At 40.9% G+C, this 9519-nt stretch overlaps 1 long non-coding RNA gene across 1 annotated transcript in view; it reads right to left on the reverse strand.

The window, feature by feature from the left end:
- Positions 1–1094: 1094 nt before the first annotated feature.
- The window catches only part of LOC113619063 (uncharacterized), a 17747-nt gene continuing 9322 nt past the window's right edge, over positions 1095–9519 (reverse strand). The window contains exons 4-5 of the long non-coding RNA XR_003432267.1: positions 2663–3129; positions 1095–1865 (exon numbers count right to left, since the gene is read on the reverse strand). This is a non-coding gene — a long non-coding RNA (uncharacterized LOC113619063). The remainder of the gene's footprint in view (positions 1866–2662; positions 3130–9519) is intronic.

The following is a 9519-nucleotide window of genomic DNA, read 5'->3' on the forward strand; positions in this document are numbered from 1 at the left end:
CTGGAGGAATATGATTTCTTTGGTAAGAAATAAACATTTACGCTTATTATTACATACAAGCTAAAATTTACTTATTCTGACCAAATACATAGGTAGCAGTTAGTCAGCTATTTATTCCATTTGTGTTGATTTCTATAGCATCAACCTAAAGATGAGTTTTCAACTGAAGTCTGAAGATGAACTGAGGTAAAAGGGGACTTCAGTCCCCCCGCCCCTTTTTATGGCTAAGTGGAAAAACTCGGTGCTAAGCTCAGATGATGAATTTACACAGACGGATTCAGGGCATAACACAATCCTCCGTCAAGGATGAGGCATGACAGAGAAGAGAGATCACAGGAGGCTTTCTTTTTAATTGTTGTCTCTTTCTGGAAAAAGAAAAAACAAATTTTTCCTATTAATAATGATCTTGAATATACCTAAATGTTATTATGGGAATGATCTTGTAGGTGGTTTTCTAAAAATTGTGGTGAAAACTCATACAAGGTATCAGCACTCAGTACTGCTAGTCATTGCAGTGGAAGAACTGTGTCTCCCCCTCTCCCTGCTGACACCTTCATACACCGAAGCCCTCACTGCCAATACGACTGTATTTGGAGATAGAGCTTTTAGGATGTAATTAAGGCTTATGAGGTCATAAGGGTAAGATTCTAATCTTAGGATTGGTGGGCTTATTTGAGGAGGGAGAGAGATTTCTTTCTCTCTCCCCACATTCATGCAGTTAGGAAATGTCATAAGGGTAAGATTCTAATCTTAGGATTGGTGGGCTTGTTTGAGGAGGGAGAGAGATTTCTTTCTCTCTCCCCACATTCATGCAGTTAGGAAATGCCACGTGAACATACAGTGAGAAGACAGCCATCTGCAAGCCAGGAAGAGAGCTCTCACTAGAACCTCACCATACCGGTACCTGATCTCGGATTTCCAGCCTCCAGAACTATAAGGAAATACATTTCTGTTGTTTAAGCCACCGAGTCTATGGTATTGGTTGCATTTGTATTCAGGGTTGAGAGGAAAGTGCACCCAGTTGATTCTGTCTCCAACATATATTCCAAATCTGTCTGGCTGAATCTTTCATTTTCACTGCCAACCAACCCCTAACTTGTCACCCTGCTTCCACTCTTGCTTACTCAAAAATCCATCATCTACCAATAGTCAGAAAATTTTGCTAAAAATATAAACCAGATATGGTTACTGTCCTAGTTAAACACCCTTCAGCATAGTATTTCAGCCCCTTACTAAGGCCTGTGGAGACCCTGTGTGGCTGGACTCCTGACTCCAGTATCATATCCAATATCGTGCCCCCCACTTTAGGCTCCAGTCACACTGGCTTTCCCTGAACTCCTCCCTCCAGGGGGCTAAGCTGCACCCACTTACGCCTGCTGCTCCCTCAGCCTAGAAGGCCCAGCCACCTTGGCTAGAAATGGTGGCTGCTTCTCCCCCCACAGGTCCAGCTTAGAGGCTGCCACCTTGAGAGGTCCTCCTGGACAACCCCTCTGTAATATGGTACCATCTTCTACATGGTACCCTAGCTACTTTGTATCAGGAGCACTAATCACAATCTGTAATTTCCCCCTCTTATTTTTATCACCTGTCTCGTAAGCCCCAGGCAAGACAGACACTGCCTGTCATATTTTCTTACAGTAAGGGTTAGCAAACGTGGAACTGTATGATAAGTGGGAGAGCATGTAATGTATATGCACTTGGTATTAGACATAGGTATCAAATCACTGAATAAGAAGAGGTGCCGCTTCTGCCTTCTCCAGCCTCTTTTGAGTTCTACGGGGCTCTGGATCAGCAGGGTATGATTGGCTCCCTCAGTTGATGTAGTGTTTTCACTGTGGGTGGCCACCTCAACAGAAGGGCTTCTCCTGCAAAACATCAAACACCACAGAACAGCTAGTCTCTGGTCAGATATATGATGGAGTTTATGTTAAATATCAAGGTTCATACAACTCTGAAAATTAGGCTCCATCTCCCAAATAGGGCTTCACAGCTCAAATTCAGGAGTCAGTAAGTTATTGAAAGTTATTGAAAGAAATTAGGCTACTTAGGGAGTTGGTATGGACAGAGAACAGTTTCAGGAACAAAGCCCTGGCGCATGTGGACTCTTAGAGGTGGGGAAAAGGGGAAAGCGGCAAAGCTGGTCACGAACCGTTAGGAAGAGGAGAACCAAGAGGCCAAAGGTAGAGAGCATTACAAGATGGTAAAAACCAACAGCAACAAAAAACCAACAACCACCCAAAATAGGACAATTTGTGGCCTAATATAGATAAAATACAATGATATGGAGATTCGCAAAGACGTAACTACAATTTGGTGTCATGTTAACATAAAAATTTAGATAACGGAGGATTCTGGAAAATTGACCCCAATCTTATCTAAATCCATATTCAGAGTTTGGGGAAAATTCTCAAAGATCGGCAAATAATACTGGAAACATCAAAAAGTTTCTAAATACAAAGCAGTGCTTAGCTATTATTTGGTTGAGCTGTGACTAAGCTCTAACAGAACTCTGGTCATAATCGGTAAAACAACTAAACTGAACAGAACATAAAGACTCATAGATAGAGCAGAAGTTTTCATAGTTCTACAGAAAATTCTCCCCTGTGGAGCCAAAAGTGTTCCCCCCACACCCCCTCTACCCCGAGAATGTAAAGCTGCTCACCTGTGTTCAGCTGCACTGAATCTTATGAACACCAGCAGCTTTTCAGGAAACCAATGCTGAAGTTAAAAATGAGTTCACATGTCTTTGAGGAAATAAAACAAAACACCTCCTGTGACCACCAGTCTGTTTGGATGGTCAAAAATAGTATATTAAAAGGCTATGTGATGCGGTGAAGCCTTGAATGACCACCAGAAAGCTCCAAGTGCTCTTTGATTGACATAAACATCCTTTTTCCTCCAGTTCTTGGCACTGAAACTTGAGGATGTCTGCAGCACTTGGCGGAGTACGTGAACAAATCCATGAAGGCTGAGGATTCTGTAGTAGTCAGATCACTGGCCATCATGATGTCAATTCTGAGGCCGTGCCATAACTGACAAACGGCCATACTTGTTTCCCTGACTTTGCCTCCATCTTTTCGTTCTTTTAATTAATTTTTTATTTTGAAATAACTGTAGATTCCCATGGAGCTGTAAGAAATAATACAGAGAGAGTCTATAGCCTTTTACCCAGGTTCCCCCAATGGTAATATCTCTCTAAACTACAGTACAATACCATAACTAGTATATTAACATTGAAACAGTCAAGATACGGCACATTTCCATCACCTCAGGGAGGCTTTATGTTACCAGTTTACAGCCACACAGACTTCCCTCCCGCTTCTACCACCTCTTTAATCCCTGGCAACCATTAGTCTTTCTCCATTTCTTTAATTTTGCCATTTTCACGAATGTTATATCAACGAGATCATACAGTATGTAACACTTTGGGATTCGCTCTTTTCCACTCAGCATAATGGGAGATTCATCCGGATTGTTGCAGGTATTCATAGTTCATTTCTTTGTAACTCTTGGTAGTAGTCCATGATGTGTCACAGTTTGCTTAACCAACTGTTAAGGAAGGCCCAGGTTGTCTTCAGTGTTGGGCTGTTACAGATAAAGCTGCAACAAACATTTGTGTACACATTTTTGTGTCAACATAAGTATCCATTTCTCTAGGCTAAATGCCCAGGAGTGCAAATGTCTGGTTGTATGGTAGTTGTATCTTTTGTTTTTTAAGAAACTGTCAGATTGTTTTCCAGAGTGGCTGTACCATTTCACATTCTCACCAGCACTGTATGAATGATTGTTTCTCCAAGTCCACACAAGCACTTGGTGGTGTCATTTTTTTATCTTAGGCATTCTGATAGCTGTGTAGTGCCATCTCACTGTGGATTTAATTTGCATTTCCCTAATAGTTAATGATGCTGAACATCTTTTCATGTGCTTATTTGCCATCTGTATATCTTCTTCAGTGTTAGGGAACCTACAGTAATCTGCTACAAACATTTTATGTAAAGACACCTTTCTCTTTCCACTTGAAAACTGACCACTGTACAGTTGAGGAGGCTGGTGCACAGACAGTTTAGGTACTGGGAAACCAAGCAGCCACAGTGCAACTAAAGCGTTCAAATCCAGCTGACTCCCAGCCTCTGATCAGTGAGGCCCCCTAACCTCTTCTCATAGGGACGGTCTCTTTCCTTTGACAACAGTGGAGGACTGAAATTTGATCATATAATGAAGTTTGTGGTTTCTCTTGTAAGGCTCTTGTAATAGTTATCTGAATACATATCTTTTATTCCCCACTAGACTCTAAGAATCTCAAGGAATGAGTCTAGTTTTTATTTATCATTTAATTCTCACAGGCATTGGCACCTTGGAGGAATTCAAAACATTTTATGAAATAATTTTCTGCTGTGGATGAAGGAAGAAAGGAATAATCTAAAAGAGTCTCTCTTTCTTTTACTTCATTCATTGAACAGAGTGTTTGAACCTGTACTGAAAGAAAGGCACTTGGTTAGGTCTGGGCAGCAGGGAGCAAAAGGGACTTCGGCCCAGCTCTCTCACAAATCCTAGATTTAAATTGGGGAGACAGAAATTAAACAGGGTCTCACCAATAACTCTTAATGCCAGACTCTGGTAGGTACTACAAAGAAAAATTAGAGTGAGATGAGCAATTACAAGAGGGACCGGACACCTGACTTTTGATTGTGGAGAGGGCAGGCAAGGAAGGCTTCTTTGAAAAGCTCCTTTGAAATGAGCTTTAAAAGATAATTTGGAATTAACTGGGGGGGGGGGGGGGGGGGAGGGGGGGGGGGGAAAGGGGGAGGGGGGGGGGGGGGGGGAAAGAGAGGGGGAGAGAGAGAGAGAGAGAGAAAGGGAAAGAGAAGAAGAAGAGGAGAAGAGAAAAGAATATGTGTTGGGAGAGGATGTTTCTTTTTTTAAATAAATAAATACATTTATTTATTTCTTGCTTGCTTGCTGCGTTGGGTCCTCGTTGCTGTGCCTGGGCTTTCTCCAGCTGCAGCAAGCAGGGGCTACTCTTCGTTGTGGTACGCGGGCTTCTCATTGTGGTGGCTTCTCTTGTTGTGGAGCATGGGCTCTAGGCACGTGGGCTCAGTAATTGTGGCTCGTGGGCTCTAGAGCGCAGGCTCAGTAGTTGTGGCACACGGGCTTAGTCACTCCGCGGCATGTGGGAACTTCCTGGACCAGAGATCGAACCCATGTCCCCTAGCATTGGCATGTGTATTCTTAACCACTGTGCCACCAGGGAAGTCCGGGAGAGGATGTTTCATATTTCATGCTGAAGGGACAGAATTTGAGTATATGAAATTTCAGAGACATGAAAGAGTTTGCTAGATTGGAGACACTAACAGAAGGTTCAGGAAGGTGAAGTAAGTCTGAAACGGTGGGTGGAAGCCAGAAGCACAGGTCTTTTTAGTCCTCTGTGACCTTGTTAAGGCCTCTCCTCTTAAAACCAAACTAGCACAGATGCGGCATATAGACAGTGGCCTCCAGAGACTGCTCACCACTTTTAAAGGGACAGTGCTAGTCTGGACATGCCTGACTGTATTTAGAACCATGGAGGCTCATTGGGCGACACTTTTTGGCCTCTCATCAAACATTTGGCAGAATCTATGTAAGGCAAGAAATGTAGGCAGACGTATCTCTGCACCTTCCCCAATTCCCAAATTATCTCCATTCTCTGCCTATCCCTTTTGGAGAGGTTAGAGGCCAGGAAGACTTCTCCCCTTCTACAATCTAGTCACTGGTAATCAGTGCTGATATGCATCAGAATTGCTTTGAGGAGCTTTTTAGGCTGTACTCTCCCAGAGGTTTTGAGTCACCAGACCCAGAAAACCTGTATTTATACAAAGCGTTTTGCATGATTCTTACATGTAACCAGGATTGTGATTGTTTTTTAGGCATCCATTGAGAAAGAAGTGTTTTTGTACCATCTTCCCCTTGTAGTGAAGCAAAAGAGAGAAAACCTTTTCTCAGAAAGATCAAGGAAGCTTTCCTTAGTCATGTAATAATTATCTTTAAATGTAATAGCTAAAGCTGAATGTCTTCCAAATACTGTTGTTAGTGCTTTTAATTTTATGAAAGAACTCTAAATGGAATAACAGTGACAAGGTGTCTTTTCTTTTTTAAAAAAAAAATTCATGTATTTTTTTATTGGAGTATAATTAATTTACAATGTTGTGTTAGTTTCTGCTATACAGTGAAGTGAATCAGCTGTATGTATACACGTATCTCCTCCCTCCTGGACCTCCCTCCCACCCCTCCATCCCACCCATCTAGGTCATCACAGAGCACCGAGCTGAGCTCCCTGTGCTGTACAGCAGGTTCCCACTAGCTCTCTATTTTACACATGGTAGTGTATATGTCAATCCTAATCTCCCAATTCATCCCACCCTCCCCTTCCCCCGCTGTGTCCACATGTCCGTTCTCTAAGTCTGCAACAAAGTGTTTTCATTTATTTCATTGAACACTGAACTTTTGCCCTAAATGTCAAACAGAAGAGGTGATCCTATGCCAATAGAACCAACATTTAAACGTACTGCAAAGACAAGACTATTTTCTTAATTCTATTTTTTCCCTTAGATTTTTAAATCTTTGATCAAATGTCTGTATTGGAAAACAGATTGTGTATTGTCAAGAGCATGAGCTCTGGAATCCAATTACCTGTTTTGAATCCCTCCTTGTTCTTTACTCCCTACGTGAGAAGACTAGGAAAACCAGTTTACAATGTCCTCATTTGTAAAATGGAGATGATGATAAAAGTACATTCCTTATAGGCTGGTTATGAAAATTAAGTGAGGTAGCACTTCAGAAAACTTACTATGGTACCTAACACAGTAATCCCTGAATTAATGTTAGTATGCTCTTAGGAGACAGCGAGACTTTGTATTCAAAGATAGCAAGTAGTATCATGGATCTTCTTCCAAGATAAAGACAGGGAGACAGAACAGGTACCAATGTTGACTGACTACAAGTTGCCAAGCTCCTTGCCACGCAGTTTATGTACATCATCTCATTTCTTTGCAGCAGATTTGTGAGGTAAGAACCATTATTTATAGTTTTACAGATGGAGAAACTGAGGCTCAGTAGAGTTAAGTAACTGAGAGCCATATACCTAACAATTCATAGAGTCACATTTGTCTAATTTCAAAGTCATATAGTGTTTCCACAACTAAACAACGTTTCCCCTCTGGAGGAGGGAAGAAAAGATATTTAAGCCACATCATGTTTAGGTTGACTCCCAAATTATTTAATTGGAATGTATCTGAGTGTTTACATTAACTGTCAGCATTTGCATTTGGTGCCCATACCCCACTCTCTCCTCCTCAAAATGGCTGGCTGTGGAGTCCTTAGCCAGTGTTGGCAGCACGGACCAACGCTCAGACAGGAAGTTTGTATCAGTTCCCAAGGTGGAGAGTCAACTCCTGTTACTTTAAGGAGCCAGACCTTGGGTTTTAGACTGGCTGGGAGTAGCAGTCAGAACTGTGAAAGTGCTCTAATTGATGATTCACCTCCTGATGTCTAGCTGTCCACATCTCTGTGACAGATACCAGGCTGTGAATTGTGGCTAAACCTTTCCACTGCCTCCTCAGCCTAATCCCCATTCTAGGTCACTGTCCCTGTGAGTAATTTCTCTCCTGATTCTGGCACTCTGGACCTTCTACTACCTGCTAATTGATTTTTACCTCCACAAAAATGTAAAAGAGAGGGATGCCCAGGCCTGGGCAGTGAGCACTGGTTCCACTACCCTCTGCTACCCTCTGCTGGCCATACCTGGAAATTATGTTTAACCTTCAGGCCCTCGGTCCAAGGCGTATTCGTAATAGAGAGTGAGTGAGTGAATTCTGGCACACAAAAAACCAAGTAAATAAAATAAATGATACTTTCATTTATTTTTTTAAAAGTCAAATTTCAAAAAAATACATTAAAAATGTATTTCAAATTTCAAAAAAAAATACATGGTTAACAAAATATCTAAACGTACCCTTAAAGAATACAGTCATCCCTCAGTATCTGTGGGCGATCAGTTCCAGGATGCCCTGTGGATACCACAATCCACAGATGTTCGAGTCCGTTATATAAAATGGCACAGTATTTGCATATAACCTATGCACATCCTTCTGTATGCTTTACATCATCTATAGATTACTTATAATACCTAATACAATGTAAATGCTAGGTACATAGTTGCCAGCGCACAGCCAATTTAAGTATTGCATTTTGGAACTTTCTGGAATATTTTTGGAATATTTTAGATCTTAAGTTGGTTGAATCTGTGGATGTGGAACTTATGGATGCATAGGGCTGACTGTACTAGCTTATATGTACATAGACCCTACCATTCATCTTTTCATTCAAGGGACAGGTCTATAATAGCACAGTTGAAAATCATGCTACCAGTATTGATCAATCTTTTTAATCATGCATGTGTATGGACAAAAACCAAAACAGAACAAAACCAGAAAATTTAGAAGAAACCAACAGCAAAAATGAGAAGGTCCAAGTGGAACAGATGTAACAGTTGACTCCTGAAGAAAACAGCTAATTAAGAGAACTGAAAAAAAAAATGATTAAAAAAATTCCCCAAACCCTAACATCTTCAGAGTCAAGAAGCCAAAGAATAGGTGGCTGGGTAACAAGAATAATCAAAGAAAAAAGATTTCTTGGAAATTAAAGGTATCATTGGCTAAATGAATAATTTAATAGAAATTCTTGAAGATTGGGTTTAAGGAATCCCATTTGAGCTTGACACTTGGAACATTCATTTTTCCATTTTGATGATATAGATTACCTTTTTATCCTCAATAGGTAGAGCTATTCAGTCTTTCAGTAAGGAGTAATTTAATAATTGGAATAATGTAAATGCTACTTCAGTTTGTAGAATCAACATATAAACAAAATTTGGAAGACAATATTAACTATAAAAGAGAATCTAATATTAACATTGATAATGTAAAAAAAAACAGAAGTCTGTTAAGGCAGCAGAGAGATGTGGAAGGTAATGTCAGACACAGATTTTTCTTACCTTATCTAGTAAGGAATCACGATTACTATCTAAAATTTATGTAACAAAATATGGGGTTTAAGCATATTCTTTAAAATTATGGATAAACACCAGAAGAACCAAAATACTTTAACTGGAAAAACTTAGTAGTGGATAAAGAAATATGAACTAAATTTATCAACTTTTAATAGATACTATCTAAAGTTGATGAAGGAGAAATGGAGGAATTAACATAAGTTTCAGAGGTATGGTAATAACCAGCAGCAGAATAAAAAATGTTTAAAAATAGGGAGGTGGGGGGCTTCCCTGGTGGCGCCGTGGTTGAGAGTCCGCCTGCCGATGCAGGGGAAACGGGTTCGTGCCCTGGTCTGGGAAGATCCCACATGTCGCGGAGCGGCTGGGCCCGTGAGCCATGGCCTCTGAGCCTGCGCGTCCGGAGCCTGTGCTCTGAAACAGGAGAGGCCACAACAGTGAGAGGCCCATGTACTGCAAAAAAAAAAAAAAAAAAAAAA

This window comes from Aethalodelphis obliquidens, unplaced genomic scaffold (assembly GCF_003676395.1).
Source record: "Aethalodelphis obliquidens isolate GAN/ISIS:26980383/991018 unplaced genomic scaffold, ASM367639v1 scaffold6, whole genome shotgun sequence".
NCBI classification, from domain to species: Eukaryota; Metazoa; Chordata; class Mammalia; order Artiodactyla; family Delphinidae; genus Aethalodelphis; species Aethalodelphis obliquidens.